The 17,696-nt window shown below is 42.7% G+C and overlaps 1 protein-coding gene across 2 annotated transcripts in view; it reads right to left on the reverse strand.

The window, feature by feature from the left end:
- The window catches only part of Arhgap24 (Rho GTPase activating protein 24), a 416,575-nt gene that overhangs the window by 168,454 nt on the left and 230,425 nt on the right, over window positions 1-17,696 (reverse strand). Inside the window, exon 1 of one of the 2 annotated variants that reach the window (XM_048427139.3) lies at window positions 893-1,131. The exons of the other annotated variant lie outside the window; for it this stretch is intronic. The gene's annotated coding sequence lies outside the window, so the exon portion shown is untranslated. Of the gene's footprint in view, window positions 1-892; window positions 1,132-17,696 lie in introns of those variants that run through there. 2 annotated transcript variants of the gene reach the window in all.

Genomic DNA, 17,696 nt, shown 5'->3' on the forward strand with positions numbered 1-17,696 from the left:
TCAAATTACAGAGGATCTTGGGATTCATTCTGTCAGCCTTCTGACCAGGTTGTAGCCTTTCCTTCCTTGGTTTCTGGGAGTCCCTAGAGGAGTCGGTAAGGAGAAGCAGTGGCGTGTGCTGTGCTCGGTAGGAAAGTTGCTCCTTCAAGGTGGGTAAGGCTAAATCATTATAAACTTTATCTTATTTTTGTTAAGAGTTTCACATATCCCAGGCTGACTTCAGACTTACTACATGACTACGTCTGACCCTGAGCTCTTGTTCCTCCTGCTTCCACTGCCTGACTGCCGGTAGCACAGCCTTTTACCCTGACACCCAACTGAAACTGGTCCCTGGGACTTTTAAAAAGAAACGACAACGAAGAGAAGAAAGAGTTAAAATGACCAATTAAGAAGAGAGGCGAGCTATTGGTGAAACCCTCATTTAAAGTGTTTTTCTTGTTAAATCTTCTGAGTCCTGGGCCGAGGAAGTAACAGCGATGCCTGGACCTGCCGCCCCCCACTCCTCTTCTGGGTGGGCTCTGTATTGATTCTACAGTTCAAGCTGAAGATGTATTAGCCCCTCCCCCTCGGCTAAGGAAGCCCGCATATACCTCCTATCCAACACATACAATAGAAGTCAAATATCACACAGGACAAGATTGGACACAGCTGAAGCCGGTTTCTGGATAAATTGACAAAGATCATTTGGTTCCTGAAAGTAAAACAAAACAACCCCAGCAGCTCCGAGGCCAACAGCCACAAAACAGTACAGCTAAAACCCAAACTCTTTGAAAGATTGCATTTTCTTACAGTAAGGAGGTAAAATAAAAGGAAAAGCGAAGATCAAGTGCCCACCGAACTCTTGTACCCCAAGCAAACGGACCCTGAAGATTTCAACGAGGAAAAACAGTACCTTATAAGTAATTGGTCTTGTCTAACACAGCTGGTCCCAGAGTCGACTCGTTTAACTGTCTACTGCCTCCAGTTTAAAGTCAATTCTGTTGGCAAGAAAGCACAGAGCTCGTCTGGAAAATATTGTTTGGACATAAACTGTTCCTTTTGAAGCAGTGGTAGCTATATTTAAGTTTCTTGTAGACAGGACTATAAACTCTTCCTGTAGCTAATTTTCTTCCTCCTCCTTCCCCCAGACTTAGTCAGTATCCTCCTATCCCATATATTGAAGAAAGAGACAGAGAAAGGAGTGGGGGGGGGGGAGAATATACCTTAAATAATGTAGTATTTGAGCATTTGGAAAAACATTAGAACACAAAGAAGATGAAAGAATTATAGAAAGTTCACAGAAGCCCAGCGCTTTCTCATTCTGATGATCAGGAAAGAGAAGCCCAGAAAAAGCAGAAAGTTTGAGCTGAACGCCGTCAGGCAGGCAGCTCGATTGTTAGGGGCTCCATTAACAGATAAGGTTTCATGACTCCCAGTTCAGCGTTTCCACTGCACTGGGCGCCTGGGAGGAATTAACCTCTGCATCATTCTAACCCGTGAAGGTATTGGCAGCGAGCAGGAAGACAATTAGAACGTGGGGACCACTTGTCATCTGTGATCTCAGAGAGAACATCTTCCTCAGCTCAAAATCCTTAGTATGGAAAGTTCCCCCAGAATTTTGGTTCTCTTTGAATACTTGGGAATTACATTTTTCTGAGAGTTTTATGATTCTGGAATTGGTCCTATTGAGGGTTGTTCCTACAGAGCCCACCATAGGAAGAGATCCTCATATGAGTGTGGTTAGGTTTAATCTGTGATATTTCTGTTCAGCATCAGAGAGAGACACACACACAGCTCTTACGGCTCCAGAACTAGAAGCATCTTGACTCTGTGTGGTTTCTATGTGTGTGCATGTCTGTGTGTGCACAAGGGTACATGCACACGTTATGTGAGTATGTGTGGAAGCCAGAGGGTAACCCTGGGGGCATTCCTCAGATGTTTCTTGAGACAGAATCTCTCACCAGTATAGATCTCTTTGACAAACTTGGGATGGCTCCCCAGGATCCATTCATCTCTACATCTCCAATGCTGAGATTACAGACTCAAGCCACAGTGCCAGACTCTTTAAAGAATTTTTAAAATCTTCTGTTTACAAGGCAAGGGAGTTTACCTGTGGTGTCCTCATCCCAGCCCAATGGGAAGTTCTTCCTGCCTGCAGTGTGTCAAGACATTGTGCACCATACATACCCATTTGTTTATTCATTCACTTATTTATGTGTGTGCAGTACACATACATGATTGTGTCGTTGTGTTCACATACACATGAAGGTGCAGGAAACTTGTGTAACCATGAATACAGAGGCCAGAGGAAAGTCTGATGTCTTTCTCTATTGATTGCTCACAGGTTATGTGTGTGTGTGTGTGTGTGTGTGTTACATGTATATGCTTACATTTATTTATTTATTTATTTATTTATTTATCTATCTATTTATTTCACATAAAGTTTTGCCAGGCATACCAGAGTCATGGCAACCCTTACCTCAATTCCTGAGCACTGGGATTGTAAGTGACATCTTGCCCAGATCCATTAGTTTTGTTAAGAAACACAGATACGTAACATAATAATTTTATTAGGAGTCTTTCATGTAACATTTTCTAGTTACATATAAAGAAACTATTTCCTCAGACTGAAGGTGTAATATTTTTACAATAATTTTAATTTTTAATTACCTGTAATGTATTAAGCAATTAATTTATTTGAAAACTATTTATTGGACATTCATGAAGCCATCACACCCTTTCCATGTAGAATTTCCTAAACCAATTCCTAAATTCATTTTTACCCTTCAAACGTGTCTGTTTTTCCACACTAACACTGAGTTACATCGACCCTGACAACCCCCTGCCTGTTTCAGATAAGTCGGAACACAAAAGGTGCCCACGTGCCGATCAGTCTCGTCACTGCTCTTTGTTCTGTCTGACTCTGTTCTGAAATCCACAGCCACACTCTTTGACATCTGAAATTCAAACACGACGGGAACTGGCTGTGGCAGAGCTTGTCTGTGCTCCCAGCACGGGTGACACCGAGGCAGGAAGACCACGTGTGTGAGGATGTAAGACCACGTGTGTGAGGATGTAAGACCACGTGTGTGAGGATGTAAGACCAAGTGTGTGAGGATGTAAGACCACGTGTGTGAGGATGTAAGACCACGTGTGTGAGGATATAAGAGCACGTGTGTGAGGATGTAAGGCCACGTGTGTGAGGATGTAAGACCATGTGTGTGAGGATGTAAGACCACATGTGTGAGGATATAAGAGCACGTGTGTGAGGATGTAAGAGCACGTGTGTGAGGATGTAAGACCACGTGTGTGAGGATGTAAGATCAAGTGTGTGAGGATGTAAGAGCACGTGTGTGAGGATGTAAGACCACGTGTGTGAGGATATAAGAGCACGTGTGTGAGGATGTAAGACCACGTGTGTGAGGATGTAAGACCACGTGTGTGAGGATGTAAGACCACGTGTGTGAGGATGTAAGACCAAGTGTGTGAGGATGTAAGGCCACGTGTGTGAGGATGTAAGACCACGTGTGTGAGGATATAAGAGCACGTGTGTGAGGATGTAAGGCCACGTGTGTGAGGATGTAAGGCCACGTGTGTGAGGATGTAAGACCACGTGTGTGAGGACTTACTACACAAATGATGCTAGCCTCAGACTTACAGCTATCCTCCTGCCTCTGCTTCCCAAGCACAGGGATTATCAGTATATGCTACGATGTTTGGCCACATTTACTCATTCCTAAACTCTGAAGCTCACTCTTTAGTTTTTTATAATTTCCATTTACTTTTAAGTCATCTGTGTTATATTAGATTAGGGAATAAAATAATACCCTTACGACCAGGTAATTATCAAAGTGTAATGCTTCAATGAAACTAAATTTGTGGAATGTATTTTCCAAAGTGAGGAATAAATGATTATGCAAACAATTCTCCCACCTCGATAAAAAAGAGACCGAGATCCAAAATGTGAGTCTTGAGAAATCTTGGAAATATACCCTACATAGTTTTTTTTTTGACACAATGTCAGAATTTCATTCTTCTTTCATAACTTCTGATTATGTCTAATTCAACCCTGTGAAAAGGTAAAGTCCAGATATTGCCACAGGATGGACAGGTCAAGTGGGGGGCATCCAACACCCTTACATACACCAGTTGTAGACCTTAGTATTTCTATATTTCCTGAGGTTGGCTTTTCATGGTGACGTATGTCTGATAGGGGCAGTCGAAGGAAGAAGAGTGGCTTTCAGACATGGGTGGAGTGAGGCCCAGTGACCCAGGCGTTTCACACAGGGAAAGAAGGAAGGTGTGGAGAGAAGCCTTCACAGCAAGTCATTTAGAGATGAAAAAGACTGAGCCACAGATAATATAATAGATTACAGTGAATCCAAGAGCCGGCAGCTCTCAAAATAGGTTAAGTAAGATGGTCAACTAGCAATTTTGGTGACCAGGACAATCAACAGGAAATTGGCCTTCAATCCTACTTTATTATTCATGGCATGGAAAGGGAACATGTGCTGTTAATATGTAAATTCTATACAATCTAAGATAGCACAAGGTTTCACAACCATTTTAGAAAACATTTCTACCTTTCTATTTAGGTCTCTGGCGTGTATTCCAGCCTGACCTGTTTCACAATGCCCTGGGTCCAGAATCCAAGGGTGACTTGGAGGGAAAGAGACTAACTGTGCTTTAAGGTCTAGACTCATGGGGCTAGCTGTGAGGGGTGCTTAGAGCAGAAGTGAGCCCTGGGAAAGGCTGGATTCACGGGCGAGCAGTCTGAACTAGCCACCTCTTCTGCTCCTCTCAGCCTCTGGGTTTATAGGAACATTAGAAGGAAATGTATGCTTTGCACTTCACTCTGAGAGCTCTCGACTGGTGGTAAAGAAGGTGGCCACACAGAAACAGCTGCTCGGTCGCTGTCATGGACTTCGGGGAGATCCCATGCTTGGGGAGATTTCATGCTTGGGGAGATCTCATGCTTGGGGAGAGTTCATGCTTGGGGGAGATCTCAATCATAGGGAGATCTCATGCATGGAGCTATTGCTGCATGGGGAGATCTCATGCATGGGGAGATCTCATGCTTGGGGACTTTGCACACTTTAGACTGGCACGCAGAACATTTCAAGTCTCAACTTCATCTAATCCAGTGGTTCTCAACATGTGGGTTGAGACCCTTTAGGGGCTCAAACAACCCTTTCACAGGGGTCACATGTCAGATATCCTGCTCATCAGATATTTACATTACAGTTCACAACAGTAGCAAAATTGCAATTATGAGGCATCATCATTTTACAGAAACTGAGTTGCAGTCTCAGGAAGGCTGAGAGCCACTGCTTCGTCAACTCCCACTTAAACTTTCTCCAACTTCTCACAGCCCATCCTCCCATATCAGAATACTCAGTGCACTTCCACAACTATCAGTGGTTTCTAATCTTTCCCTTCCCTGCTTCCTGACATGCCACCTTTGCCGGGCCTCACTTCTTCTAATGTTTCTATCACTCTGCCACCTTGTGCTGCCCAGCGACTTCCCATAATTCCTCTGTTTCATTCCTTCAGTGCTTCCAAGTGCACCACACGTAAATCAAAATTCCTAATCACGGCCTTCTGCATAATTAGCACCTGCTCATCTTTTATCTTTCCTTCGGAACTTCCCAACATTCTGTTCCATGTGTCTAGAATGTTCTGTCTCCATAATTTCCCAGACCTTCTCAGCATTCAGGATTCCTCTTGCAAATCACTTCATCAGCAAAAAAAAAAAAAAAAAAAAAAAAAAAAAAAAAAAAAAATGGCCTCTGTATCTAAAATCACCCTCCTTTGGGGAAACTCCATATCCTGTTTCTATAATTTAGATTTTTTTTTATGGCATTACCACTGTCTAGAGTGATCTTTTGTGCTTTTAGAACACCCCCATTCATCTGAGTACTAACGATTTTCTGGAATGAATTCAGAACTGTATCGGACTAGATGGATAAGAGCAGATCTAATTTATAAATCACATTGCCAGTGCTGAGGACTGTAAAATATAAATAGATATTTGGAAGGATTTCTTTTTTTCCCTGGGGTCCTGGGGTCCTACTCTCCAGCTAGCAGAGTTCCTGCTGCATGAGCATGAAGCACACAGCAATCCATCTCTGCAAGTGACTCCCTGCAATCCTTCTGTGGCTCGGCCATGAGAAACTATGGGAAGTAAAGATGGAGTCCCAGAGGGCTCTAGAGAGTTGTATCTATGCAAGCCATCTCTAAACTCTTGAACTTGGGCCAAGCCAGAAAAAATCCTTGACTTGCCAGAATATCTTCTATGGATATGTGGTGTACACTGAACTAGATACTTGTATTTTCTAGGTCTTCTAGCTCCAGAACACTCCTCCCCTCTACCAATTGACTGCATTCTATAGCAGTTTCTGAAGCAGGAGACAGCCTGGGACCAGTCCTGTCCTGTCCCGGTGGTTTCAACATGCTTCTGTTACCTGGCAATGCTTCAGGAGCAAAGCAAAAACCTTGCACTTGAGACATACTTGTTCTGAGTGAAAATGAAGGAGATGTTGGAGCAGTGAGATCACGGGTCATTTCATCTTCTGTCTCAATTTGGATCCACATGGATTCCAAGCTTTCTGGTGAGCTGTAAATTAGATTTCCTCTCCACTCTCCTGCCCCACAGCTTACTAATTACCTGTTCTAGTGAGTCAACTCCTCTGGGTCCGGGGTCTCAGGTTCATTGTGGGATGATGTCACCAGCTCAGAGCATCTGGATGGTGACTGTGGTATGGCCAAGCAGGGTGGATCTTCATTAGGGGAAGATGGCATCCCCCATGCCCTGAGCCTCCTCCCAGAGGCCTCAGGGAGAGGAAATGGCTTCCCTAAAACTGGTGTCACTCAGGAAAATAACTCCATTTACAGCATTAACACAATGAGTGTACTTTCATTGTGGTGGTTAACTATATATTAATATAAGTTTATGAGCGGCATTTATTTTGCTCAGTGAATGAAAATGTATTTATTGATTATCTCCTTGGACAAAGACTTGTATAGATTTTTGAAGTTAATGATTTTTTTTCCTTATTCCATGACTCATATTTTTCTGTCCTTAGACTACCGTGCAAGCTCCTCCTTTCCGTCCTGGAATGCACTGATCCCGAATTTAAGTGTGTGTGGAAGATGCCCTGTATACCTGTGCATGTGTGTGTGTGCACATGCAGTATATGAGTGTGTGCATGAGCATTTGTTGAGTGTGTGTGTGCACACGTGTGTGTTACACACAGATCCTACTGTAAACATTTACCTTTTAGAGATGGGACCAGTTTGTGGACTATAAGGGAGAGAGTCACGGTGTTAAAGGTGAGTGTCGATGTGGCGTGAAACAAGATTGGAAGGAACCAGAGGAGGCTTCTGTGAGGAATGAAATGGAAATGTGTTCTGAACGTAGGAGTCGATTAAGATTCCAGGCAGGGAATGGTGCACACGCGGGTCACTTCAGCCAGGTCCACAAAGCTAAAATACGGGATAATAGACGCTCACAAAGCAAACAAAAGAGAAAATGGGCAAAAGACACTTTTTACTGTTTATATAGTTTGCTGTTTATTTATTTGATAGAGTCTCATGTAGTCCAGGCTACCCTCAAATACAGCTCAGAAGAACTTGGGATTTCACCTATCAAGTGCAGGCATTACAGATGTGCTGAGTGCAGGGATTACAGATGTGCCGAGTAAGGGATTACAGATGTGCCGAGTAAGGGATTACAGGTGTGCCGAGTGAGGGATTACAGGTGTGCCGCGGCAGGGATTACAGATGTGCTGAGTGCAGGGATTACAGATGTGCCGAGTGCAGGGATTACAGATGTGCCGAGTGAGGGATACAGATGTGCCGAGTGAGGGATTACAGATGTGCCGAGTGAGGGATTACAGGTGTGCCGAGTGAGGGATTACAGGTGTGCCGAGTGAGGGATTACAGGTGTGCCGAGGCAGGTATTACAGATGTGCTGAGTGCAGGGATTACAGGTGTGCCGAGGCAGGGATTACAGATGTGCTGAGTGCAGGGATTACAGATGTGCCGAGTGAGGGATACAGATGTGCCGAGTGAGGGATTACAGATGTGCCGAGTGAGGGATTACAGGTGTGCCGAGTGAGGGATTACAGGTGTGCCGAGTGAGGGATTACAGGTGTGCCGAGGCAGGGATTACAGATGTGCCCCACCACACCCAGTCTGTGATAGTCTGAGATTGAATCCAGAGCATCATGGTTGCTCCTAGACAAAGCACTCTAGCATCTCAGCTGCACCCTCAGCCCATACTGTTTTACCCAAAAGGCAAATGATTGACAATCTAATTATTATTCTTTAAGCCACTGAAGGATTTTCATCAGAGGCTATTTTGTTTTTAAAATGATGAGTAACTAATGCAGGAAAAGGGCATGTAAGGGACATCTGAGGAAATTATCTCTACTCCAAGTAAGAAACTGTGATGATCTGGTTAGATGGGAGAGGCGGAGTGAGAGATAAAAGTCTCAAAACATATTCTGAATTTTCCTCAGGTAGAAGGGTGCTAGAAAAACAAACATACTCTGAAATTGCTGTGGTTTACTACAGAACAATGAACCTCATATGAGATGAAACTACTATTTAATAAATCCCTATTACATAGGAGACATTTTTCATACATTGTCTTTATGCACAGACAAGGAGACAGGCAAACAGCTTGAAAGAGGAAAATGGATTCTGAACTTACATTCATCTGATTATAAATACAACATACATATATATATATCATATACATGTGTATACATATACAACACACATAATACATACGAATCATTTATAGACAGTCATGTATATACATCATATACATCTACATATATGCATGGAAAAAAAACAAGGAAAAAGAGAGACTGAATTTGATAAAGAACAGAGAGGAGTATATGGGAGGACTTGGAGGAATGCAAGGGAAGCGAGGAGTGATGTAATTACAATCTCAAAAAAGAAATAATTAAAATCTTAATCTTTACATTAAATTGCCTCTCTTTGACATTAATTCTGAACATTTTTCAAATCTGGACACTGAGCGACAACAGTGGTACTTATTGTTTGGAATGTAACTTGGCAAAGCCCTGAAAGTTTCCCCAAGCAGAACTGTTCAGGAGTCCACAGCATTACCTTGTTCAGATGGAGGTTCAACAGACAGCTGAAGTTGCCTAGTTTCTATGCAACTCCGTATTTATCTGCCCTGCAAAGCACAAATCCTTCATCGAGTTCATCTTGCTAATCTAATTACTTTTGCAGCCTGAAGGCCTTGTTTACACACTGTGGCCGGACAGAGGGTGGAAAGCAGAGGTAAAGTGAACTTGGCAGATAGCCTCGTTCAATCAAGTCAGATATTGTTTTGAGATGCTTAGAGTTTGAAGGGTAATTCAGTTTCAACGAATCAAGGAAGGTAAAGGTAAAAATCCAAGACCCTGAAAATAGCAGGAGGTAGATATGGCCACGTAGAAGAAAACGCTGAGATTTGCCTTGAAGTTGACTGGGCATATTCCTTCTCCAGCGTATTTTAAGCCCACTGTGGGTACGATACGATATGCTGTTCAAACTGCCACTCATGGAAAGTAAACAGAGGCACCATCGTTAATTACAGAAGGATCCAAGCAAAAGTCAGGCCTGTGATGGGCAAATCTCTACCTAGGAGATGGACATGAATGCTGGCCTTCAGGTGAGAGTCTCAGGAGTGAGGTCATGGACTGGGGATGTGACTCCAGTAGAGTGTTTACCTACTGAATATGAAGCCCCGAGTTCAAGTCCTAGCACCGTATCCTCCTCTTCTTCATCATCATCCTCATCATCACCATCTCCACCTCCACCATCATCATAATTGTGACGAGGTCATAGGATTCAGAGTACCCAGCTTTACAACACTTGAGAATTCTTAGTTGTTCACAACTCATTAGCAAAGGCCCCAGCAGCCAATGTATGTGTGATTCACTACTTCAGTGCCATAGCTGACGTCTTTGGAAAACGGTGATGCTTCTTCATTATATTAGAGTCCCAGATAACATGGCAGGATTAGCAGTTGTATCTGTCATGTGACTGGGCCCGTCGGCTCTGAGTGGCTCAGACGGCTGCTAATAGGTTATTTTTGGGGGTGTCCGTGATAATACTTTCAGGAAGGGTTAGCATTGTGCCAGCTGATGGCAAGCTATACCTCTCTACTGCAGCAGGCACTGACCATGTCACTGAGGACAAGAAGCCATCCACAGACAGAATGTTAAGTCTGCTCTCTCGGCATGAGCTAGAACATGCATCTTTTCCTGCCCACTGGGGACAGTGTGTCCTGGGGACACACTGCTACTTCTAGATCTCAGAGGTTAGACTCAGGCATAACAGGTACGGTTCCCTGCTTCTTGGGCTTGTGGTATGGGCTAACATTTTGTATTGCTCTTTTGAGGTTCTAGTGTGTAGACAGTAAGATATTGGGATTCTTTCTTCCAAACTTTGGTGAATCATCCTTTAAAATAGATGTCTTTAAACATATCTGTGTGTCTACACATCTCCTATTGGTTCCTCTGAGGAACCCTAATACACAGATATAGATATAATCTCTCCTTCCTTATAAAATAATATATTTGAATAAACACCTTGGCTATAATAGATGAAGACATTGATGGTAGATAGGGCGTGTCCCCCAAAATATTTTGGTTATTTAGAATAAGCACATGCTTGTTTTTGCTGGTGGGTTAGCCATCCGTGAGTCAAAGTCAACAACCACCAAACTGATTAGAACAGCAGCACGCTCTTCCGCTCTCCTCCTAAATCCTTTCTTAAGATGAAGGCAAGCTCCCCTTGCCAAGCTAGACAAGGGCGGGTGAACAAGCATGGACAGTAAGCACTCCTGGCTACAGAAGGGACATCAGCCCCACTTAATTATGTTTCCAGCCGTAGTTAAGTCCACAGTGAGCAGTGTGACCTCGGGTGCAGCACTGCACTTCACCGGGGCTTAGTTTTGCTTGTATAAACTGCATGAATTTAATAAGATTACTTGGAAGGTTCTCCTCGGATGTGAAATTCGACTGCTCTCCGAAATAATTATCTCCCATATGTTTTAAATTTGCTTAAGGTTCATTTGTACTTGAAGATGGAGAGCATATTTTTATATCACAGAAAAATCAGAGCAGCCAGTTATTGACAAAACAGCCCTGGTGGTAACAGTAAAAATGATTTTTCAGACTCCCAAGAATACAAACATTAGTGAGCAGGGAGGCATTTCATCTTTTTAGTGTTCACTATGCCGATTAGGAATCCTGAGAGGACAAAATATCAGACATAAAATGCCAAACCTTATTGAGCTTAATAATGCTTAAGTGTTAAATTTATGTAAGGCCCCCAAACACACGGAGGATGCTTTGCAGGGCTAATGCAGGAGGAAGGATTTTCTCCAGCAGGGAAAGGTTCCTCCCACAGTTGCAGTTTTTTCTATAGTGAGAGACGGACTCCACATTTACAAGACAGCATGTTGGAGAAGAACAAAGGAGGCTTCGGTGAGGTTGGCAATCTTTGATTAGTTCTTTGACAAATTAGTGGATGAACAAACTTCAGAGTAGAAAAGATGAATCGTGCACATCTGGGCAGACCTTCCGTGTAACCAGCTGGCAGACAGGATGGTGGACTTTCCCCTCTAGTGTATTGATTCCTTTTCACCAGAGAAGTAATGTATAAATGTATATTACTATATAATGTAAAAACTGGTGGTGCTATTGACTCTTGCTATTGTTAAAGATTAGTCTCTGTCAAAAAAGATTGATCTGTTTACCTATCATTTATCTTCTCAACTCTACCTGTTTCTAGCCATGTGCACATACACTTAATACACATATGTACATGTGTATACCCAGAGATTTTTTTTTAGGAAACGTTATCTTCTTTAGCTTCAAATTTTTCCAAAATTGTTCACCTCATGGCCTTTAAAGATAAACAAAAACCCCAAAGAGTCTTCCTTCCTCAAAATTTCTCTACTATTTAATTCATTAAACTTCAGATGGCTAAGAAAAATCAGCAGAGGACAGTCTCACATGGACGCACAGTGAGCTCTGTAATGTATATGTACTGATTTGAATGGAGGATGAGTCACATGATGACACCAATACAGGAGACTCTGCCCATCACCACATATGAGTTACCACCTCTTACACACGTTTCTTTTCTAAATCAGGCATTCAAGAAGTATTATTTGAATGTTTTAACCTTTGAGTTTTATGTATAGATATGGCTGTTTAATAGGTAAAGAAAGTATTTTTTCCATAGACAAGTAGTAAAATGTCAGACTTGAATATATATTCTCCTCCTCCTTCATATACTGAACTTCTCTATCGTATCTAGTCAGTATTTTACTTAATAATGTTCTCTTAGTACCAAAACCTCTGTTGCCTTACAGTACGGAAGGTTAATAGATAGTAACTTGCTTTATTTCAGCTTCATTCTTGGACTCTGTGTGCGAAGGGTGGGTAAGATTTCCCGGCCTGTATAGACCAGTGACTTCAGTCTGAGCTCAGTCCTCCCTCTGATTCACATTTTCCTCTTAGGCTTAGGAAGGTCTGGAGGCTGCAGTGCGCCTCCCTTGGTTAAGATGCGCCCGGTCCTGCAGTTGCATCCCTCTGCCTTGGAGCTTATGGACTCTGAGCCCACATTCCTTTAGTTCCTGACTCATGACCAGCACGGGCGCCTGTTGTGTAATTCAGATTTTATCTTGTTTTCATCCAGCCGTAGATTTCTATCAGTCTGCCTTCTCCACACCATTCTCCTTTGTTCTCATCTTTCTTCCTTTGCTTTTAACTGTTTCACTTTGGGTGTATGTGTACTGTTTGGCTGTAGGGTGTCTGTAAACCGCCAAGCCAATTCAGCCCACTTTGTGGCCAGTTAACATAGCAGGCCCCCTTACTTTGTCTATTTCTCTGAGCTGGTGACGGTAAATATCTCTGACAGCCTTTCACCTTAGAAGAGCCCCGTTCATCTTTTCTTCAGGACCAGGACCATTCTCTAGGAGTTGGTACATTTCTCAGGCTAAACCGAAGGAAAGTCACTCAAAAGTTTCAAGTGTAGGGACACTTCTCCATGGATAGCCACTTCAAAGAGCAAAGCTAAAAACAAATTTTCATAACAGGAGTGTTGCAGCCTCTTGCATACAAATGTGTTCTGTAGTCCCCAGAACACTTATCAGAGAATCATTTACCAAACAAGGATAGCAGATAATGCGATTCCAAAATATTAGAACTTGGTAACAGCTGCTCTGTCTCTGGCATCACACCGGACATCTTCATGGCTGACAGAAAGATTTACTACAACAAGATCCGCTTCTGGATGTCAGAGGACAGACACCATTGTTCTTCTGACTATCCAAGTTACTTTGGTTTTTGTTTGTTGTTTGTAACTGTAATTCTCCTGTAACTCTTTGTTAAATTAACATACGCAGGAATGTTTGTGTTCAGAGACAAATGTCTTCTTCTGCAGAAATTCCAGCGACACTGTAGACTCTTGGGAGTGGACAAAAGAAGGCAAAGAAATTCCATGAACTCGTTGGTTTAAACATAAACACATGAGGATGTAGCATAAGTACGCCGGGCTGGAAAACACCAATAAGGCTGCAGGGAATAAGAGACCTTGGAAGAGTATGGGAGGGGCTGGGATTTGTCTCGGGGTAGAGGACTTGTCCTGCCAGCCCAAGACCTGGGTTCTGTTCCAGCAGCAGAGGTGAAAACTGCCTTTTCAAAGAGATCGACCTGTGTCAGATCAGAATGGCTTGTGTCAAATGCCTTCATCCCAGTGAGCATTCACACATGCTCCCCTGCACCCCCAGAGTCACTGTTCAGAGAGAGAGAGAACAAAAGGAAGAAAATGACCTTGATTTCTCCTCTGTGCTCACTGATTTTTTGAAGGCACTGAGAAGGCTGGGAGAAGAGGGACCTCCTTATTTCCATAAATAGCTCAGTCCTAACAAACCCTCAGATCTTGCTTCTCAATCAATACCGGACTCCACAGCTAAAAGAGCTGCATCAAACTGGTGTTTTTCATCTGCTTAATGACAGCCACGAAGGTTATCTTGATGGAGAGCGAAGAGGCCACGAAACACATTGCAGAGAAGCCATCACTTCGTTACTGCTTGGGGATGCATCCCACCAGCTGTCAGTGTTCCTTCCTCCTTCCAATGCACCGACCGCCAGGGAAAAGCTAAGACGTGGATCCCCAGGCCTGGGCCACGGTACCCAGAATCGTGGCTGTCTTCAGAATCTGCTTGTTAAATGAATTGAAACGACAGTGAAAAGAAGGGAAACTGATCTGAAGACGTGAGCACTTCACCTAGAGACTTCTGCGTGGAGAGAAAGGGAGGCCTCTGTGAGTGGTGTCCTGGGTTGGTGATGTAGAAAATGCTGGATTCGGTCCTTGCTGTTTAACTCGTGGATCTGCTTCTTCACAATTCTTCAAATTTACTGGCAGAAAACTCGTACTAACAAATATAGCACAACATATAGACTGATGTGAAAAATGCAGATGTTGCTTTTTAAATTTTACATGAGATGTTATTATAGATACCAAGCCTGTTTATTGCTGTGTTTGTATTTTGTGTAAGGGATAGATATAGAAAAACGTCTTACGTCTGGCAAGAAGGTTGAATCTGTAATGCCTTAGATAAACTTTAATAAAAGACACCACATGTCTTTATGAACATTTAAAGGCCATTTTAAATGTTTGGAAGGGTAAGAGAGAAGTATTTAAAACAAGCCTAACTTCCAAATAAGGAAATAAAATAGTCAGCAAGCCAGGAGCCAAGTGAGTAGGTGAGCTGGTTGTCTCTTTCGTCCTTGAGAGCTCCAGCTCCTCTGTGTTCCTCTACTGTGGCCCATTCTGGACTCACTTCGCCTGCTCCCCAGACACTGCTCTACCCCCCCCCCCCCAGCTGTGTCTCACAAGGTGTGCCCTGCCTAAGGGGCTGCGGCTACTCTAACCTGCCACTGAGTGAACCTAATGTCTTCTCTCTCTGCTGACAAGCTAACAGGCTTTATCACCTGGAAAATACAAGAAACAGTGGTTTATGCAAGCGCCCCAGGCACCCTGGTTAATCATTCTCACCAAGAATATTAAATGGGATACCAATCTTGTCTGCTACATTCAGCTTTTTGGGTGTAATGTGATGGTGTGTGCCCGGTCTTATGGGAACATATTATGCTTGGCCTGGTTCATGGCCCTGTGGAAGGCCTGCTCTTTTTTGAGGGGAGATAGAGGGAGGATTAACCTGAGAAAGAGGGGAGGAAAGGGGGAAGTCGAAGGGGAGGAAGGGGAAGCTGTGGTTGGGATATAATATATGAGAGAAGAATAAAAAATAAATAAAATAAATTTGTAGATTGATGATATGGTAACATTATGTTTGATGGCAATAAAAATAATAGATTATCACACTCCTAAAAAGAGTCAGCTAATGTAGCAGAATGTCCATTGATGTGGGAGTTCCCTATGTGTGCTGTGATTACTATTAATAAACAGAAAAACTGCCTTGGTCTGATAGGGTAGAACTTAGGTAGGTGGGGAAAACTGGACTGAATGCTGGGAGAAGGAAGGCTGAGAGAGAGACACTATGGAGCCGCTGCCAGAGTCAGACATGCCGAATCTTTGCCAGTAAGCCACTGCCACGTGGCGATATACAGATTAGTAGAAATGGGTTAAATTGATATAAGAGTTAGCCAATAAGAAGCTGGAGCTAATGGGCCAAGCAGTGATTAATACAGTTTCTGTGGGTTATTTTGGTTCTGGGTGGCCGGGACAAACAAACGGCTCCCTACTCCTACAATCCATGGTTTATCTAAAGTGCACTCTGTATTGTATGCTTATTATGTTGGATAACAACACCAAATCATTCTACTTGCAAACAGTAAATTGCTGTAAAGGGCACATTTCTGAGTGCATATGCATTTAAAATATTAACTTAATGTCTGGAAGATGCAAAGACTGAACTCTAAGATTATTTTATTTTAAATGTGAACAGTGAAATCAGTAGACTCAAAGAAGACTTATTAAATTTTAAATATGATTCAAAACAAACAAACAAAAAACAGAGATGCATTGTATTAGACTTTGTTATATTGGATTTCTGTTTTTTCTTAGGAAAATAAAAGGGCCTGAACTTCTGGATTGTCACAGCTATGCAATGGCAGAGACACTCTCTTAATTGCAGACACATATGAACTCCCTGAATCCCTAACAACCTGCTTCCCCGTCTTCTAGGGCTGGTGCTGTGGAGCTCTGGCCAGAAATGAGGGGAGCAGAACCCGGTGTGTAAAGCCCAGGCTTTCGAACAGTTCAAACACAGGGAATCCCAGAGGTTTACCCATTGACTTTGGGCAAATTTGTTTTAATCTTGGGATTTCATCATCCCCTTCATTTTAAAAACAGTGGTAATATCTATCTTACTGATCTGCTTAAGGAAGAGGTTGAAGAAACTGTTCAATGTCCCATCTCAGTCGCTGTTAAGAAGCAATACTTCTGTAGATAGCACAATGCGTTATTAACAATAGTTAACTATGCTAGTTTAGGTCTGGTTCAGGGTAGACTGGAAAGTTTGGGAAGCTGGCTGCAGATAGTATATTTCTCTCTCTCAGATCTTTCTTTTGACCACCTTCTTTCCTTAATCATCCTCAAATATGATGTGTCGTGTGATATCGCGTGGTCGTGAGGCAAATGCTTCAACAGTGTAAACACATGCACATGACATACGAGGCTATCTTTTTTTATTTTTTTATTTCCACAAAGGCAGCAGAGTAAAACTTCTTAATGAAACCAAAGATTTTATGGCATGATGGTTAAGTGTTTGGGCTTAGTTTGGAGCAATCATCTTTCCTTAAAGAATGTTCTCTTTTCCTCACCTCATAACCCCTCAAACGGAAGACCAGACTCAGGCAGAACCTTGACAGATGTGTGTACTTATCGGATGTATTTATCCATCCTTGCTGTGCAATCTTGCTATGGCCAGAGGCCAGCTGGCTCAGGATTTGAAATGACAATAGAGTGGCTAAGAGACATAAACAGGAACTTTGGGGACGAAACAAAGTAACATATGTTGACCACAATACAGGCATTACTGTGGACTGCGTGCTCCTTCTCTCTGCAAACACCTTACAACCAGCCGCTGATTTCGTGAAAGGTATTATTCTTCCCAGGAAAAGAATAGCCAGTTCCAAAAGATCTGAACTCTATAAAGTCGACTGGGGAAAAAGAGGTTGCCCTTTACACATTGAGTCATTTTTTGAATGACTATCCTTTGTATATTTCAGAATAACTTTGGGAATATCTTGTCTTTTTACACCACTGAGAAATAGTAAATGTCTTCATTGGCAGAGATGACACCACACTGGTTTGACAGTGACACAGTACCTACATGTATTGAGATATCCCACTGTACACAGCTGAGTGTGATCAGAAAGAGTTGAAGAGCAAGGAAGCCTCCATTTGTACTTTCCTTCCTTCGCCATTGGTTTCCTTTTCATTTTTTCCTCTCCCTTCACCTCTTGATCTCCCAACTCACAGCTTAAAACAACAGCAGAATTCACTAACATAAACAAGGTGCCAATAAGGACTCACGTGCTCCATGGTGTGTTGGGTTCTCTTGTGTGGACACAAAGTGATTGGTTGAGGAGAAATTAGGGTGGGACAGTAGAGTACTCCAGGCTACTTCAGGTGTCAGTTCAAGCAGAGGCTAA

This window comes from Myodes glareolus, chromosome 8, assembly GCF_982192425.1.
Source record: "Myodes glareolus chromosome 8, mMyoGla1.1, whole genome shotgun sequence".
Taxonomy (NCBI): domain Eukaryota; kingdom Metazoa; phylum Chordata; class Mammalia; order Rodentia; family Cricetidae; genus Myodes; species Myodes glareolus.